Here is a 19,304-nt window from a genome sequence, read left to right as displayed (position 1 = left end):
TTGAGGGGTGGCCAAAGCAAGCAGATATTAAAACAGTCAACTCTTGAAAGAAAAAAAAAAAAGAAAAACAAAACACTCCACGGGTGAGATTCACAGTTATATATTTCCCCAAAGTCACTCCCAGCCAGTGTGACAGGGGGCAGCATCAAATAGAAGTGAAAAGTCACAATTTTATTGACTTGAGGTGTCTGTCAGAGGAGAGAATTCAGGGCTGTCAGAGTGGCTGAAATTGACGGGGGGGATCCAGGAAAGATGAGAGTCTTAAAATCTGTGTGTAAACTCCCCTCGAATGTTTGCCTGACCCTGAACATTAGGTGTTTGAGGTTCCTGCCGAAAGAAACGGCTGGAAAGCAAAAAGACCTGGGCAAATATTTTAGCTGACTCCTATTGCCCTGGAAACAGTTGCTGTTTGAGTTCTGCCAAGTTAAATGAGTTTGATAAACACCTCAGGCTTTTAAGAGATCTGCACTATCCGATACTAAAATCAAGCCTTCACAGATTCTTGGTGGTTACCACTAATCCAACTGCCAACTCCAGGAATAATCAAACTTTCTTGAAGATCATAACAGAACTAGAGGCAATGTTCTCAATGAATGAAAAGTCACCAGGCAAGTGTAGGACAGGAAAATATGGCATATAGTTAAGAAAAAAGCAGTCCCTACAAACAGAACCCAAGATAACTCAGATGTTGGATTAACAGAAAAGTACTTTAACACAGCTATTATAAATATCTCAAAGACTTAAAGGAAAACACAGCCATAAAGAGCAAATAGATGGAAAATATCACTGGCAAAATGGAACTATAAGAAAGAAATCAAACTGAAATTCTAGAATTAAAAATATAAATTCAAAATAAATCACTGGATGGACTAAATAACATACTGATGATGGAAGATAAAAGGTCGATGAATTTGAAAACAGTTTAATAAGGATTATCTAATTTGAAGAAAAGGGAGAAATGTTTTTTTTTTAAAAATCAGTGAAAGAGCTTTAGTGACACACAGGGCAGTAGCAGGCAATCTAACTGACATGTGATGTACTCCATGATGGTCTACTATGCCTGTCTATAATTTCCATCATTTCAATTCTTACTTATTTCCTTCTTAGCTTCAACCACATCTATAATTATCTCATGTAATACTATGTTTATTTCTTATTATCTTCATCCTTGTAGTATCTAACTGAAGTTGGCTCTGAGAACTTAATTGTGGGGCTACCTGCTTTTGTAGGGCTAGGAGATCACAGAGTCTGGCTTCCCTATGATAAAATTAAGACTGAAATCTGGTGTGCAGAGTGGGTACCTAAAAATTCCAGCATTTGGATCACACTACAGTTTTCTTAACTGTTTCCTTCTCAAACTTTTATATATTAAAATTACCTGGATAAAATAATATTGTTTTTTACAGAACACCAGATAAAATGGAAAACTTTCTTTGTGGCGGGATGCACTCAGGTTAGGGCTCCTCACATTTCTCAGACACAAGGCTGAGAGAAGCAACACCTTGGTTCACCTTTAAATTATTTGTAGCCCCCTGAATGGGACATTCTGCCCAATCTATCTATTGATCAACCTTAGCACTTTGAATGTACTAATGACTACTAATTAATTAAATCACTTATTTTTTTTTTTAGGTTTACATTTTTTTTTATTTTATTTTTTATAAACATATATTTTTACCCCCAGGGGTACAGGTCTGCGAATCGCCAGGTTTACACACTTCACAGCACTCACCATAGCACATACCCTCCCCAATATCCATAACCCCACCCCTCCTCTCCCAAGCCCCCTCCCCCCATCAACCCTCAGTTTGTTTTGTGAGATTAAGAGTCACTTATGGTTTGTCTCCCTCCCAATCCCATCTTGTTACATTTATTCTTCTCCTACCCCCTTAACCCCCCATGTTGCATCTCCTCTCCCTCATATCAGGGAGATCATATGATAGTTGTCTTTCTCCAATTGACTTATTTCGCTAAGCATGATACCCTCTAGTTCCATCCACGTCGTCGCAAATGGCAAGATTTCATTTCTTTTGATGGCTGCATAGTATTCCATTGTGTATATATACCACATCTTCTTTATCCATTCGTCTGTTGATGGACATCTAGGTTCTTTCCATAGTTTGGCTATTGTAGACATTGCTGCTATAAACATACACAATTATATTAAGCTCCACTATGTGTGAGCCACTGATTTAAGTGTATGTTTATATCAGTAGCAACATCCTCCCTTATGAAGTGTTTACTCTGATGGTGGTTGACAAAAAAAAAAAAAAAGTAAGTGATGAAAGATATAAATGCTTCAGAAAAAAATAATCAGACAAATTAAGGGAAGATTGGGCATTAAAAATATATTTTTTAAAGATTTTATTTATTTATTTGACAGAGAGAGATCACAAGTAGGCAGAGAGGCAGGCAGAGAGAGAGGGGAAAGCAGGCTCCCTGCCAAGCAGAGAGCCCAATGCGGGACCCGGTCCCAGGACCCTGAGATCATGACCTGAGCTGAAAGCAGAGGCTTAACCCACTGAGCCACCCAGGTGCCCCTAAAAATCTTTTAATAGATTAGTCAAAGGAAACTCACTGAGAAGTTGTCATTTGAGCAAAGACTTGAAGGAGAGAATGCAGGTAGGGAAAAGATGAATATATTAAGGGGACAATATTCTAGGTAGAGAAAGAACCAGTGAGAGTCCATGAGCAGAGGGATTCCTGACATATTAAAGGAACACTGAGAAAGCCACTGTGACTAGCAAACAGTGTCCAACAGAATACTGAAGAGGAAGTCAGGAAGGAGTACAACTAACTTGGGTCCCATTAGACATTACAAATTATTGGACTTTTACTCTGAGGAAAATGGGCAGCTATTGGAGAATTTGGGCAGAGAAGTGCATCTTGAAAAATGGATTGCCATAGCTGCTGAGTTAGGAATGGACTATTGTTTTGGAGGAAAGTTTAATAGTAGAAGCAAGGAATCTACTACCGTGGTATAAAATGGACTGGATTTTCTTCTTGTATAATGGCATTGTGATAGTTAAAATGTGTGTCCTTCTTTGGATTATGATACGGACAGTGTATGTCCCTTTCCAGTTGTTTATACTTAGAAGGCCTAAGCACTGATTTACGTATTATTAATCTTCCAGATTTTGTATTATTATCTTATTTTTATTTTTATATTTTTATTATTATATTTACGTATTATATTTATGTATATATTATTCATTTTTATATATTTTTATTATTATATTTATGTATTATTAATCTTCCAGATGCATCATTTAGCATATGTTAGATCAAGGAACAAGTCATCATTTTTCACATCTTCTTTTCTCCTCTGCTGATACCAGTTTTAGGGTATTGGGGGTGATGGGTTTCTTTTGATGTATAGTGAAATTACTCCTTTTATATATACAGAGACTAAGCAAGACTTCACTGCCTTTTACCTGAACTTAAACACTCTTATAAGTTTAGGTTGACCCCTTGCTATTCTTATACAGTAGGAGGTGGAAGTTCTTCTTCTGGTGGAAGATGAGCATCATTTTCATGTTATCAGTTGTCTCATTATTCACCTCTCATAAGTTTATTACAAAAACAAGCTGATGTCTTTTATATTCTTTTAGATAAAGATGACATTTGCTTATATTCAAGCTTTGGTAAAGGAATTAATTGTTGGTGATTAATTTGTATGGCTGTAAATAGTAATTCAGTTGAGCAAATTATGTGAATAAGTTCTGCAAAAGTGCCAATACATCAGTCAGGCACCCTAGAAAATACACACAAACACATACATAGACCAGTCACATCAATGACCTCATCATTATTTGCATACTTTTTTTATGATATGTTATCATCATACAGTACATCATTAATTTTTGATGTAGTGTTTCATGATTCATTGTCTGTATAACACCAAGTGCTCCATGCAATACATCCCCTCCTTAATACCTATCACCAGGCTAGCCCATCCCCTCACCCCCTCCCCTTTAAAACTCTAAGTTTGTTTCCCAGAATCCATAGTGCCTCATGGTTCATCTCTCCCTCTGATTTTACCCCCTTCATTTTTCCCTTCTTTCTCCTAGTGTCCTCCATGCTATTCCTTATGTTCCACAAATAAGTGAGACCATATGATAATTGACTTTCTCTGCTTGACTTATTCCACTTAGCATAATCTCCTCTAGTCCCATCCATGTTGATGCAAAAGTTGGGTATTCATAATTTCTGATGGCTGAGTAATTTTTCCATTGTGCATATGGATCACATCTTCTTTATCCATTCATCTGTTGAAGGGCATCTTGGCTTTTCCCACAGTTTGGTTATTGTGGACATTGCTGCTAGAATATTGGGGTGCAGGTGGCCCTTATTTTCACTACATTTGTATCTTTGGGGAAAATACCCAGTAGTGCAATTGCTGGGTCATAGGGTAGCTCTATTTTTAACTTTTTAAGGAACCTCCTCATTGTTTTCCAAAGTGGCTGTATCAACTCGCATTTCCGCCAATAGTGTAAGAAGGTTCCCCTTTCTCCACATCCTCTCCAACATTTGTTGTTTCTTGCCTTATCAATCTTTGCCATTCTAACTGGTATAAGGTGGTATCTCAATGTGGTTTTGATTTGAATTTCCCTGATGACTAAAAATGATGAACATTTTTTCATGTGTCTATTAGCCATTTGTATGTCTTCTTTGGAGAAGTTTCTGTTCATGTCTTCACCCATTTTTTGACTTGATTATTTGTTTTGTGGGTGTTGAGTTTGAGAAGTTCTTTATATATCTTGGAAACCAGCCCTTTATCTGTAGTAGTAAAGTTGGGACAGTTTACATTTCTGAGGGCTGGGAAGACTGGCTTTTGTTGTACTAAGATTATTGGTGGAGAATAAATTCAAATTTAAAATGTTGTCATGTTCTGGTATCAGAGTAATTAGGCAAATTCATTTTCCTAATACACAGATCAAAGTTCAAATCAAAGTTTTGTCCTTACTAAATGTATGAATTTGGAAAAGTAACTAACTTTCCCTAAACTTTGGTTTTCTTCTCTGTAAAATGGAGATAATTACAGACTCTCTTTCATGGTACTGAGAAAAATTAAATGAGATGATGCATGTAAGAGCTCCCTCAGGGTCTGTCTTAGAGGAGGTATACAATAAACAGCAGCTATCATCACTATTGTTATTATCAGCATAGCTCTTTATAATAGGATTATTATTAGTGTTATGTGAAGATTTCCCATCACATAGAGAAAAGCACCATGAGTCTGTTTCAATAAAAATGAGTTAACTTGAAATAATTATGTACATCATAAGTCAGAAAATAGAGATAATTTTAAATTGTTGTATAAAAACAAAAATACTAAATCAAGTAAAAAATAAAACATATATATTCTTTAAAGAGAGGTTTTTACCTTGTTTATTTACTATCAGGCAATGCTTTCTTCAGCACACCATTTGTACCCTTGACCTCATGATCCTTAGTTGAAATGGGACCAAAAATATATATTCCACTTGTCAAATACGTAGTTGAAGTAACAGAGAGCGAATTTACTTTAGGCCGTTAAGACAGATTGAAGAAAATATATGTGTTTGTGCATATGTGTGCTAATATTTGTTTTTAAAATATATATCAAATTACATATAATTTATTAATGATAAGCCAAAGATGATTTTTATTGTGGAAAAGTTTATAGTTTGCACTGTACAGAGTTGTATATTTTTATTATTTCTTTGGAGTAAACAATTGTTTCAGGAAAAAATCTAATAGGATGAAAATTCATAATATTTTAACTATGGGTCATCTGCAGATAGCTAGATTATGATGATGTAGATGATGGACTGACATATATAGCATTGGTTAAATTTTTTAACCAAATAAAAAACAAAGAGTAGGTTTCTACAACTAATTGCCTTTTTTAAAAAAAATCATAGAACCAGTAGATGATCTACCAACTTAAAATGTATATAAAAAAATCTACTGTTTTTAACAGATCAATTTTTATTGAGAATTAACCAACTTTACTTCCAAATCCCTTCTATATTCAAAATTTGTAGAAGGGTTTACTTCTACATATATATAGATAAGATTTTTTTCACTGTATTATTTCAATCTCTGATAGCTTTAGTTTAAAAAGGGCAGTTGTGGGGCGCCTGGGTGGCTCAGTGGGTTAAGCCGCTGCCTTCGGCTCAGGTCATGATCTCAGGGTCCTGGGATCGAGTCCCGCATCGGGCTCTCTGCTCAGCGAGAAGCCTGCTTCCCTCTCTCTCTCTGCCTTCCTCTCCGTCTACTTGTGATCTCTCTCTGTCAAATAAATAAAAAAAATAAATAAAAAAAAATAAAAAGGGCAGTTGTGAACTTCTGATAACTTGAAAAAGTGCACTGAGCAATTAAATCCTACTTGAAAAAGAAAATAGATTTTATCACTGCTCACACATCTTCAGCTGCTCTTACCCAGCTTTAAGACCTGTTCTTCTGAAACAATACTGCCATTTCTGTTACCCTAATAGACAGTTTTAGGGGAATATGTAATTTGGTTTTCTATGCTATTAAGAGTTATTTAATGGAACATTTATTTTTCCTGTTTGGAGAGTAAAAATCAACACAAATAGAAATTTAGCATACAAATGCTTTAGGTTTCTAGAGATAACATATTGAAAATATACCAAAACTATCTCAATGGACATTTTGGTCCCTAGACCTGCTTATATTTGAACTTTCTGATAGTTTTATATGATATTTGAGTAATAGAGCATTTAACTAATGAATTCAGTTGCAGTAGAGGCATGCTGGTTCTCAGTTTATATCCCAAAGCATGAAGACTAATTGCCTTTAGTTTGTCTAGATAACTATAAGCAGCATAATTGGTCATAAAGTTATATAGTCCTTTTCAAAAATCAGACATGATATTTGACTCAAGAGCTTTCTGCATCAGTAAATTCCATTAGCAGATAGAATTTTTTATGGAAATGACCTAATTCTTTTGGAAAATTGCTTATATAAAGTGTCTTTATTTGTATATACTGCCTTTTATTTGGTTAGATAAATTTCTTAAGAAAGTAAAAAATATACATGAGCCACAAATATGTTTGTCATAATCTGATTTGTTATTAAAAATAATTTATGTACTCCATCAATTTAAGAACAGAAATGTTAAACCCAACTATCATGGAGAATGACTATAGCACATCTTTTCTACGTGTTACTATTTCTGATACTACCTTGTTCTCAGTCTTTTTTGTAGATGACCATGTATCTTTCTTTCCAAAGAAAACAGAAGTTCTTCGATGGAAACTCCACAAATTACTGCAAACACATACAGGCTCATTCCACACCCCTATCCCATTCCCCCATATACATATTTTTTTTTTTTCCAGTAAGGGAAATGGTCCTTTCTAATACCAGGATATCTCTTAAATCATGTTTTGAATTCCATGCTTTCCAATTTTCTCAGGAATTTTATATTGGTCAATTATCCCTACTCTCATTTAGTGTAATTGACATCTCTTTTACAACTGCATACTTCCCATCATTATTTTCATATCTTCTATTCTTTTCTGCTTAAAATATTAAATATACAATTCTTCATCAGAACCTACACCTAAATCCAGAAAACATTATCTCTTCCTTTTTCTTCCAACTGACTTCTCCCTAGATTTAGGCTTCGCTCCTCAATTTACACAAATCTAGATTTGCTTTCATCACATCACCAAAAACATCCATTTGTATGTCTTCTTTGGAGAAGAATAATCTCAAGAATAATCTTCATTTTTCTATAACCAAAAGGCATTTTCAGTGTCTTTTATTATTTATCATTCTCTTTTTAAAAATTAAATGTCTGGGCTATTGAGTTACATGAGGCAGCATGTTTCTCTTTCACCCTATATCTCTCTGGCAACTGTTTCTAACCCCTTTGCATGCTTTCTCTACATCTGGTGTTGGAGTTCTTCTCAGATTGACCCTTGAGCCTTTCTTATATAAAGTCTCCTTAGGCAATGTTATACACATTCAGGACTTCAATTTCAGCTCTATAAAGGGGATCCAAACATCTTTGTATTTCCTGAGATTCTCAAGTATGAAATTAATATTTATTAGGTAAATGTCAAATAGAGCTCTCATATCAAGTTATGATTTTGTGTACCTTAAAACTCTTCACTTTTTAAAATTGAAACTAATGTGTTGAATTTATTGGGAGACAGTTATTTTTTTCTTGGGAAAATTAAAAAAAATCACCTGGGGAATTTAATTACCAACTCAATAAAAATTAAAAAAAAACCTCCCCAAAAGAAATATGATTTTTTTCTTTTTTTTCCACTAAATATATGAACAGCTTATGTAATATTGGGTGTAAATGATTAGCTATTTCTCAGATGAATGCTTTATTCCAAGGGGATTTTTAACGGTTAGACATAGGAAGCACAGAGTCTATCCATGGTTCAACCCTGTGTGAGACACCAAATTCATTTGCACCTTTAGTTTTGCCAAAACAAGGAAAGGAGTTCAAGATAACCACTTCTATTCCTTTTGAAAATGAGGGTGGAGGAGGGGATGGGTGCTAGAAATCTCGTCAGAGAATAGCAGCTGTAGCTTAGAAAGTAAAATACATCAATAAATAAGCTCTGATTCCAGTGAACCCCACTGGATCTGTGTGTTCTTAAATGTAAATAGAGACTAATTTATTAGTAATTTAGGTTTTTGTTTTGAGAACAATTTTCTCATTGGTAATAGGGAAATCATAGGATGTTCCTCAAATTATTTTAGGAACAAGTCAAATAATTTACATTGAAGTACTAGCATTATACTTGTTTCATATGAGGAGCTCATTACAATTCTGTTATCTTTCTTGGTTTTCACATCTCAGTGTCCTTCTCTTCCCTAGAAATGCTCAATACCAACATGTGCTAGTCTTATCTGTCATCTGTCATCTATCCATCTAATCCATCACCTATCTCCGATCATTTTTCCTTCCTTCCTTCCTTCTTTCCTTCCTTCCTTCCTTCTTTCCATCAGTTATTGTCATCTATATCACTTTTACATAGCTGCTATTATATTTTGTTATCCATTGATATCTTAAGGACAACATAATAAGTTTTCCATGACCCATCAGGGAGGAGTAGAAGATAAATCCAGATGAGAATCCTTCCAAAACTACCGATTATGTATACAAACTATGGTGTCAGAGGTAAGTGAGTTTGAATTTTACCTTAATCATTATAATGAAAAGCAAGCAATATTATCATTCTAAACCTTTACGTGAGAAATTAAAATTATATTTAATGTCATTTAATGTGAACTGTTTGCAATATTCACAATATCTGACATATATGTAATAAAGCACTCAAAAATTGTGACCTTTTATTTTCATTGTCACCCCTGAAACTATTACTACATCTGACAATTCCTTATTCTGCCTACTTATAAGAGTTGATCTTAATACAAATATAAAGCATTGGGTGTACATAGGTATTTGTATGATATTAATATCAGACTTATAATTACTGTTTTTGGAAACTTTTAAGAAAGATTTAATATCTCTAATATCTGAGCAAAGTTTTATTTCCCTAGATTTACTGATCTAATAAAGGAAACTCTGAAAGTCCTAGAGAGATTTAGCCAAGGTCTGCTTTTTTAAGTTCATACCAATTCCCTCATTTATTTTTGACTTATCATAGCCTGGGATTTTATACCTCTCTAATTGCAAAATTAAATTAAATTGCTTAGGCTGCACTTACTGTCCTGTCCCAGGCTCCCTGCCTGATGGGCTTATAATCTTATTATTACTTAGTCAGACTTGAGGTTTCCACTAAAAACAAGAACAAAAAAAGTATTTAATTAGAGATTAAATTAAGGATGTGAAGAACTTATAAAATATGCATACTTTATTATTTGATATGTTTTTCACAATTTCAATGTTAAAAAGAAAATTTCAGAAGTGCTATACACTCAAGAGTAATAAGCTGACCCATTAAATAAATGATAAATATCTCATCCTATTGTTTCCTTCTTTGGGCCTATTTTGGTATAATCCTCTTATTTGGGAAAAACTTTCTTTAAAGTAACTTAATAAGGAAAGAATAGGAAATAGTTGTTTATTAAGTTCTGTCAACATTTCATAACCTATCTTAGGATGTTTTTAATTATTTTGAAGTTTGGGATGGAAAGTAGCATGCATAGTATAACTATGCTATATGCAACTGTATTTTTGCAGACCACAAATAAGTAACATTTACTTCAAGAATAATTCTTTTTCAAGCACTCAAAACAAATTGTATCCTGTGTGTGTGTGTGCCTATTTCTTATTGTTTTTAAATTGTACTGATAAAAAGTTTGTAGTTCTGTTATGTTTCATATATTTAAGCCAGTGTTAGTCCTTAGTCAATATATAGTTTAAATGCCAAATCTCTACCCTCTACTTCAGGAAGGTAAAAACTTAAGTGATCAGGGGCGCCTGGGTCACTCAGTGGGTTAAGCCTCTGCCTTTGGCTCAGGTCATGATCTCAGGGTCCTGGGATGGAGCCCCGCATCAGGTTCTCTGCTCAGCAGGGAGTTTGCTTCCCCCTCTCTCTCTGCCAGCCTTTCTGCCTACTTGTGATCTCTGTCTGTCAAATAAACAAATCAATCTTAAAAAACAAACAAACAAACAAAAAACTTAAGTGATCATGTATTAAAAACACACACATACAAAAATCCCATAGTCAATGTATATTTTATATAGGCATCGTTTTATGCCTTCTTTATGTGTTAATTAGATAATACCCAAAAACACCATGGGTTAGGCTATATCATTACCTTATCTTAGAGCAGCAAGATTAAGATAAAGAAATACTTAGAGAGTTGCCCCAGGATATAGAGCTAGGAAGAGAGTGCCATGAATTTGTGAATTTTAGCCATTCTGACTGGTGTGAGATGGTATCTCATTGTAGTTTTGATTTATATTTCTTTGCTGGCAAGTGATGTTGAATACTTTTTCATGTGTCTGTTGGCCATTTGGATGGTTTCTTTGCAGAAATGTCTGTTTGTGTCTTCTGCCCATTTCTTGACTGGATTATTTGTTCTTTGGATGTTGGGTTTGTTAAGTTCTTTAGATATTGGGGGGCACCTGGGTGGCTCAGTGGGTTAGAGCCTCTGCCTTCGGCTCGGGTTTTGATCCCAGGGTCCTGGGATCAAGCCCTGCATCGGGCTCTCTGCTCAGCAGGGAGCCTGCTTCCCCCTCTCTCTCTGTCTGCCTCTCTGCCTACTTGTGATCTCTCTCTCTCTGTCAAATAGATAAATAAAATCTTAAAAAAAATGTTTAAAAAAAAAATTCTTTAGGTATTGTTTACTAGCCCTTTATCTAACATGTCATTTGCAAATATCTTCTTCCTTTCTGTCAATTATCTTTTGGTTTTGTTGACTGTTTCCTTTGCTGTGAAAAAGCTTTTTATCTTGATCAAGTCCCAATAGTTAATTTTTGCCTTTGTTTCCTTGCCTTTGGAGACATGTCTAGCAAGAAGTTGCTGCAGCTGAGGTCAAGGAGTTTGCTATCTGTGTTCTCTCCTCAAGGATTTTGATGGATTCCTGTCTCACATTGAGGTCTTTCATCCATTTTGAGTCTATTTTTGTGTGTAGTGTAAGGAAATGGTCTAGTTTCATTCTTCTGCATGTGGCTTTCCCAACACCATTTTATTTAAGAGATTGTCTTTTTTCCATTGAATAGTCTTTCCCATTGGATATTCTTTCTGCTTTGTCCAAGATTAGTTGACCATAGAGTTGAGTGTCCATTTCTGGGTTCTCAATTCTGTTCCACTAATCTATGTGTCTGTTTTTGTGCCCGTACCATACTGTCTTGATGATCACAGCTTTGTAATAGATCTTAAAGTTCAGAACTGTGATGTCATCAGTTTTTTTATCCAAGGTCTTTTCTGGTTTCATACAAATTTTAGGATTACTTTTTCCAATTCTATGGAAAAAATGGTAGTATTTTGATAGGGATTGTGCTGAATTTGTAGATTGTTCTGGGTAACATAGACTTTTTTTTTTTTTTTAAAGATTTTATTTATTTATTTGACAGAGACCACAAGTAGGAAGAAAGTCAGGCGTTGGGGGGCAAGCTCCCCACTGAGCAGAAAGCCCAATGCGGGGCTTGATCCCAGGACCCTGAAATCACAACCTGAGATGAAGGCAGAGGCTTAACCCACTGAGCTACCCAGGTGCCCCAGCATAGACATTTTTAGCAATATTTGTTCTTCCAATCCATGAGCATGAAATGATTTTTCCATTTCTTTGTGTATTCCTCAATTTCTCTCACGAGTAATCTATAGTTTCTGAGTACAGATTCTTTGCCTCTTCGGTTAGATTTATTCCTAGGTATCTTATGGTTTTGGGTGCAATTTTAAAATGGGATCAACTCCTTTATTTCTTTTTCTTCTGTCTCATTGTTGGTGTATAGAATTGCAACTGATTTCTGTGCATTGATTTTATATCCTGTCATTTTACTGAATTCCTATATAATTTCTAAAAATGTGGGGATGGAGTCTTTGGGGTTTTCCACATGAAGTATCATGTCTTCTGTGAAGAGTGAGAGTTTGACTTCTTTTCTGATTCGGATGCCTTGTATTTCTTTTTGTTCTCTGATTGCTGAGGCTAGGACTTCTAGTACTACGTTGAAAAGCTGTGTGATAATGGAGATCTTTGCCATGTTCCTATATGCATCGTTTTTTTTTTTAAAGATTTTATTTATTTATTTGAGAGATAGAGTGGTCAACAGAGAGACCACGAGTGGGGGTAAGGAGCAGAGGAAGAGGGAGAAGCAGACTCCTTGCCCATCAAGGACCCCATTGTGGGGCTCAATCCTGGGACTCTGGAACTATGACCTGAGCCAAAGGCGGATGCTTAACTGACTGAGCCATCCAGGCATCACCATTCTATGCATCTTATCAAGCAATTTTCTTCAATAAACAAGTAAAAGAGGTAATAAGTTTAAGATAGATGTTAGTGCATCATTAAATTCCAAAGACTACTAAGTTTGGATCTATTTTCCTGTGTGGGTTTATCCCACCTTATGTTTATTGTCTTAATTTTCTCACTCAAAAGCAGTGTCTGTGAAAGGTGAAATAAGAACTCCTCATATCTGCTTGGAAAGCTTGATCCATAAGCAGAAGAATGGCTCCCCAGGGATGTCTACATTTTATCATCCTGGTGTTAAACCTCTGCATATGTTAGCATTCAATGACAAAATGGAATTTTGGTTACAGATAGAGTTGGTGTTGCTAATCAGTTGACTTTAGGGAGGGTATCCTGGGTTATTCAGGTGGGTCCAATGTAGTCAATTGGATAGTTAAAAGTGGAAGAAGTAGGCAAAAGTTCAGGGCATAGAAATGCAATAATGGAAAAAGAGGCAAGAAAAATGTCATCAAGAGAATGATTTCGTGCCCTGTGAAAGCATGAAAGTGGAGAAGAGAAGTGGAAAGCCATGTGCAAGGACAGGAGAAAGGCTTCTAGCTGTAGAGGGCAGTGTCCAGCTTAGAGTTAGCAAGGAAAGGGAGACCACAGTACATTTCTATAGAACTGAGTCTTGCCAACACTTAAGGGAACATGGATTTTCCCTGGTAGCCTACAGAAAGGAATTCAGTGTGCTGACATATTGATATTAGCTCAATGAGACCTTCTTGGACTTCTGATCTCCAGAACTCTAAGGTAATAAATTTGTGTTGCTTTCAGGTGTTAACAGAGTTTGTAGTAATTTGTTATTTTGTTATGTTAATGACAGGAAACTAATACACTCAGAACCCATAAATCTGTACTCTAAAAACATTCTGATTTTCTGGGGCGCCTGGGTGGCTCAGTGGGTTAGAGCCTCTGCCTTCGGCTCAGGTCATGATCTCAGAGTCCTGGGATTGAGCCCCACATCGGGCTCTCTGCTCGGCGGGGAGCTTGCTTCCTCCTCTCTCTCTCTGCCTGCCTCTCTGCCTACTTGTGATCTTTGTCTATCAAATAAATAAATAAAATCTTAAAAAAAAAACATTCTGATTTTCTATTAATTCTTATCATTTTTCTCTTTGAAAATTTCAACATAAAAATAGTGACTGGTGTGCCTGGGTGGCTCAGTGGGTTAAAGCTTCTGCCTTCGGCTCAGGTCATGGTCTCAGGGTCTCTGCTCAGCAGGGAGCCTGCTTCCCCCTCTCTCTCTGCCTGCCTCTCTGCCTACCTGTGATCTTTCTCTCTGTCAAATAAATAAATAAAATCTTTGAAAAAAAAAAAGTGACTCAAGGGGTGCTTGGGTGACTCAGTCAGTTAAGCATCTGCCTTGGGCACAGGTCATGATCTCAGGATCCTGAGATGGAACCCTGTGTCCAGGCTCTCTGCTCAGTGGGGAGTTGCCTTGTCTCTTCTTTCTTCTGCTCTCTCTCTCAAATAAATAAATAATATCTTTAAAAAAATAGTAACTCAATCCTCCCTTTGGTTAGTAATAAAATGATCAAACTACAAGAAATCACTTTTTAAAAGTAGTAAGTATTTTATTCTTTAATTCTAACCTAGAAAAAAAATCTCACAGAGAATTAAACATACATCTTTATATACTGCCATACTTATGAACAGAAATAAGTATTTGTTTTTTAATTCCTCACAAGCCTTAATGTTGTCTGAGATCCTGTATACAAACTTCTTGATATCTGACTTTCATTTAGAAAAAGAAATGATCTTAGAATGTATTATTAATTCAATTTAAGATATAGCATAGTCAGATGAATATTTATCTTTCTGTGAGTTTTGGTAGTTTGTGGCTTTCAAAAAATTGGCCTATTCCATATAAGTTATCAAATTTGTGGGCATAGAGTTGTTTGTGTATTCTTTATTATCTTTTTACTACTATAAGATCGTAGTCTAGGATAGATATTTTAAATTTGGTGTGTCTAAGTGGTAACTTCTTTGTCATAGCTGAATGTGATTCTAATTCTTGCTTTTTCTCTTCTGATCAGGTTTTAGCAAGGCTTTTGGCAAGCCTTGTAAGTTTTTGTTGAAAACTAAATGTTATATCGAATAACAGAAACTGAGGTAAATAGGCTTTTAGTGTGAAGTTTTAGGTTAATCTGGCTAGAAGCTAGATGGTATACAATGTTTGCTTGGGATGTAGGATCAAGAAGCTTCAAATTATTTTAGTGGACTTGTTTTTGTCTCCCTTCTTGAGTTCTATTTTCCAGGTGTAGTCTCTTTACTGATAATCTGTGTGTTACAGCTCTATCATTTGTAGACCATAAAATTACAAATAACTTTTTTATTTATACCTTTTACATACTTGGATTTTAATGGATATCTTAATTTGTTTTTCATTTTGGATATTATGGTTTATATTTGGGAAAATCCAAGACAAATTAAAAAATGCTAGGTTATTATTTTGCAATCCTTATTTGGTAAAAAGTATTTTTAAAATTTGCTCACTAATTAAGTGGACTGTTCTTAGATATTTAACTAATTATTTTGCAAAGAAGTCAGAAGCTCATGACCCAGCAATATTCAGCATTTAAATGATATTCTTTAACTTAAAAAATGCCCCCCAAAACTACCTCTCTACCTTAGGAAATTCTTTGAGTGTTCTGAACTATTTGGCAAATCTATGGTCATTTTACATGGTGTAATAATTCTTTTTTGAGAGAGAGAGAGCAAGCAGTTTGGTAGAGGCAGCGGGAAAGGGAGAGAGAAAATCTTAAGCAAGCTCCATACCCAACACAGAGCCAGAAACAGGGCTCAATCTCAGGACCCTAGCATCATGACCCGAGCCTAAATCAAGAGTGGGATGCTTAAACAACTGAGTCTGCCCTGGTGTCCCACATGGTGTAATAATTTTTAAGACAATTAGGGATCCATATTCACTTACTCATGGCTCAAATAATGTAAAGGAGATTATAATCCAATGGGAAGTCTAATATTCAAGGGTCTTGGTTCCTGCCTAGTTTAAGCAGAAAGGCAATTGATCATATAACATTGGGTAACTAACAGACTTTCCAAAAGAAACTGAAAACCAGTTCTGGGTGCTACACAGTCATGAGAACTACAAATATTGAATGAATTTGGTGAAATCTACATTGTCCTCAGGCTTGGCATCAGTGAACTGAGGGAGGATGACACATACATTATTGATGCTGGTTACTGAACACAGACTCTCTTACTGCTACTACTGCAAAGGAGGGTCTGCTAATCCTTCCAGATGTTAAATGTTGAACACTGTGCATATCTGTTTCTTCAAATAATGTGCTTCTTCAAGTTGCTCAACTTTGAAATTATAAAGCATTGATGTCCCTCATTTGGGGAACCTGGGTTTCATGCCAGCATCCCTGCTACAAGGGGAATGAGTTATAGCTTCTGCTTTGGAAAGGAAGGACAAGCAATGTGAAAGCCTCTTTGAATAGAAATATGAGCTTATTCTAAGTTAAATTTGAACACTTGCAACAGACAAAGCTGCATATCTGGATGGCTGGTAAAATTCTTCCTTATTTGACTACAAAGTAAATGTTGGTTTTAAGAAGCTTAATATGTCAAAAAAAAAAAAACCCATATACCTTAGAATCAAGCACAAAGGTGTATATTGTTTGTTTTCCCACTCTATGAATAAAGAAACTGAAAGCATAGCAATGAAGTGATTTCCTCAGCATATGAGTTATGGAGCCAAGACAATTGCCTTTTTACATATGAATATAAGTTTCAGGTTAAGAAAAAATGATGTATACTATTTGGTAGATTAACTGTAAATATAAGTCATGTTTTAAAAGACCACTTTTTTATTATTTACAAGTAAGGAATGGATTTCTAAATGATATAGTACATATTGAGTGACAGTTATTACTGTTGAATTGAGAACTTGGGTGCTTTTTATGGAGTACATGGATCTTAATACATATATGCTCAATATATAATTATGTCTCCTAAGTAACTAGTAAATACATGTCTAAGTATATGATTTGAACCTTTTCCAGGGCCTCAAAGTTGGACGGGAAAATTTGTAACTGCATTGCAAATTGAAGAGCATATTACGATCTTTATAGAAGTTATCTATTTTAGCAATTACTTGTCATCTTCTGGGATAAAAGGTTAGAAATAGAGCCAGAGAGAAGTAAGATTCAAGGGAGAATTTCTTATAGACCCCAAAGACCTTGCATAATTGAAATTTTTTATCAGGAAAGAATGATCCAAAATTGATCTTTCAGGCTAAAAAGTTGACAAGCTTTTTCTGAGTAAATAAATGGTGAATCTTGGGGGGAAAGGATAAAACAATTTTATTTCTGATATTTGCATACCTCTTTCTATAATTAGTAGCATCTACTTGTGAACTTTTAATATCTCCTCTGTAATATCTGTTAAAAAATTGTGACATTGTAACATGACTACTATAATTGTTTTGTTCTGTAAACTAAGAATTTACAATATGTATTGCTTTTCAATACTTTAAAATATGGAGAGACAATGAACCTCATATGGTGTCCCTTTAATAGAATTTAACTGAAGAAGCAGACACCTAGACTCTACTTATTATGAACCATAATAGAAAATCATTAAAGAAAATAGAAAGGCATGAAAGACCAAAAAGAATGAATAGAAGAAGCAAGGACAGAAGAAAGTGGGGGTGGGAAGAATGGAGGGGGAGAGAAAAGAAGAGAGGACAACTTTCTCTCTATTTTTGTCCCATCCCAGAGTTTAAAGGATCAATTAATTTAAATATTGATTATGTCAAATACACCTACCTAATTTTTTTTCATTCTTTAAATCTTTCAAGAATTGTGATATCTTGCCATAATAGAGGCTATGTTACATGATGTAGTGGTGAATCACATGATTAATAAAATAGGATCAATTTTGTGAATGGTTATGTAACAGGAAAAGATTTGCCACTTTACTGTACCACTCAGGCACATGTGTTTCCTTTCTAATGAGCAAGGAGTCTCTAGTATTAAGAATTCTATTTTCTGTTTGGAGCTATTATGCATGTCCTGGAGCTTTGAAAGGTAGAACTTCAACTTGGGATACTACAAATGGATGACAGCCAATTCTTATTGCATGAAACAACATCACTCTTTCTTGTTCACCCACATACCACATGTAGGCAACTGTAGAAGGAGACCTTCAGCAAAGATCAACCAGAAGATGAAGTTGGCTAAGAGGGATCTCAGCTCTGTCAACAGAAAGTGCTCACTTAAACAGCTGCAGGTGTTTTGCAGCCTTGCATAATTCTGGGCAATTTTTAGGTGCTGATTCTCTTCTTCCATTGGCAGATGTAATTCCCTTGTCCCAGGCTTCCTGGATCCGCTTCAAAGTCATGCCTAACTCTTCTCCAACTTTTCAGCCCAGGTGAGGGCCCAGAGAGTTGACTAATCTGATCTTCCTCTTATGTCTTCCAAATTATTGCAACATAAACTGTTCCCTTGATTCCCCAAGAGTCTTTTGTTTTAATTATTTTGAGACGTTTCTTTTCTCAGCCCAACCAACTCTTTAGGAAAAAACAAAACAAAACAAAAACAAAAAAAACTTAGTTTTATTATTTCCATTGTGTTCTTGCACATCTTTTATAACAAGCCTAAATATCCCCAAAGAAATGTGGATACTTCTGACTAAGCAGTTGTTCTCAGACCTGGTCATACATTAGAATCAACTGGAACTTAAAATTCCTAATACCCGGCACCAACCCATGAATCATTTTTATAGCTCTGACATGTAGTCTAAAAATCAGTATCTTTTCAAAAACTTACAGGAGAGTTTGGCATGCAACTACAGTTGAAAATAAAAGTACAACAAGAAGAATCACATATAAACAAGAGTTAAACAGTGAAATCCAATGATTAATATTCCAATATGTTATCTAGGTATAATCATTTAACATTATAGAGAAAGTTACCAGTTTGGAGGCTTTTCAAATACCAAATAATTGTGTGATTTATTTAATCTTTAGAATTATATGAAATGTTAGAAAAAACTGATGCAAAAATTGTTTCATGGAAATGAATACATTCCTATTAAAGTAGCTATCAAAACTAGCTGAGAGTATAAATCATGCCGTTTTGTTTCAGAACATTAGTGAAGAAACATCTTTGATACCGTTGATTTACAATGATTCATAATTTCTGTAGAACAATTTCAAAATGAATTTAATCTTTATTTTTTGGAGGCTGTAAATTTGTAAATTGCAAGAGTATTTGTAGCTATACATGCAAGATTATTTTTAAAAACAAAAATGTATTCTATTCTTTTTATTTATCTTCTTAAAATTTTATTTCTTTCTGGGAATCATCATATGTTACATGATTTCCCCAAATGTTAATAAAATGTACTTTGTGCTATCTGGGAACTTACATTTTCCTGGAGAG

The sequence above is a fragment of the Lutra lutra genome, chromosome 2, assembly GCF_902655055.1.
Source record: "Lutra lutra chromosome 2, mLutLut1.2, whole genome shotgun sequence".
Taxonomy (NCBI): Eukaryota; Metazoa; Chordata; class Mammalia; order Carnivora; family Mustelidae; genus Lutra; species Lutra lutra.
The sequence above is the reverse complement of the archived record's forward strand: the minus strand, read 5'-3'. Positions refer to the sequence as shown.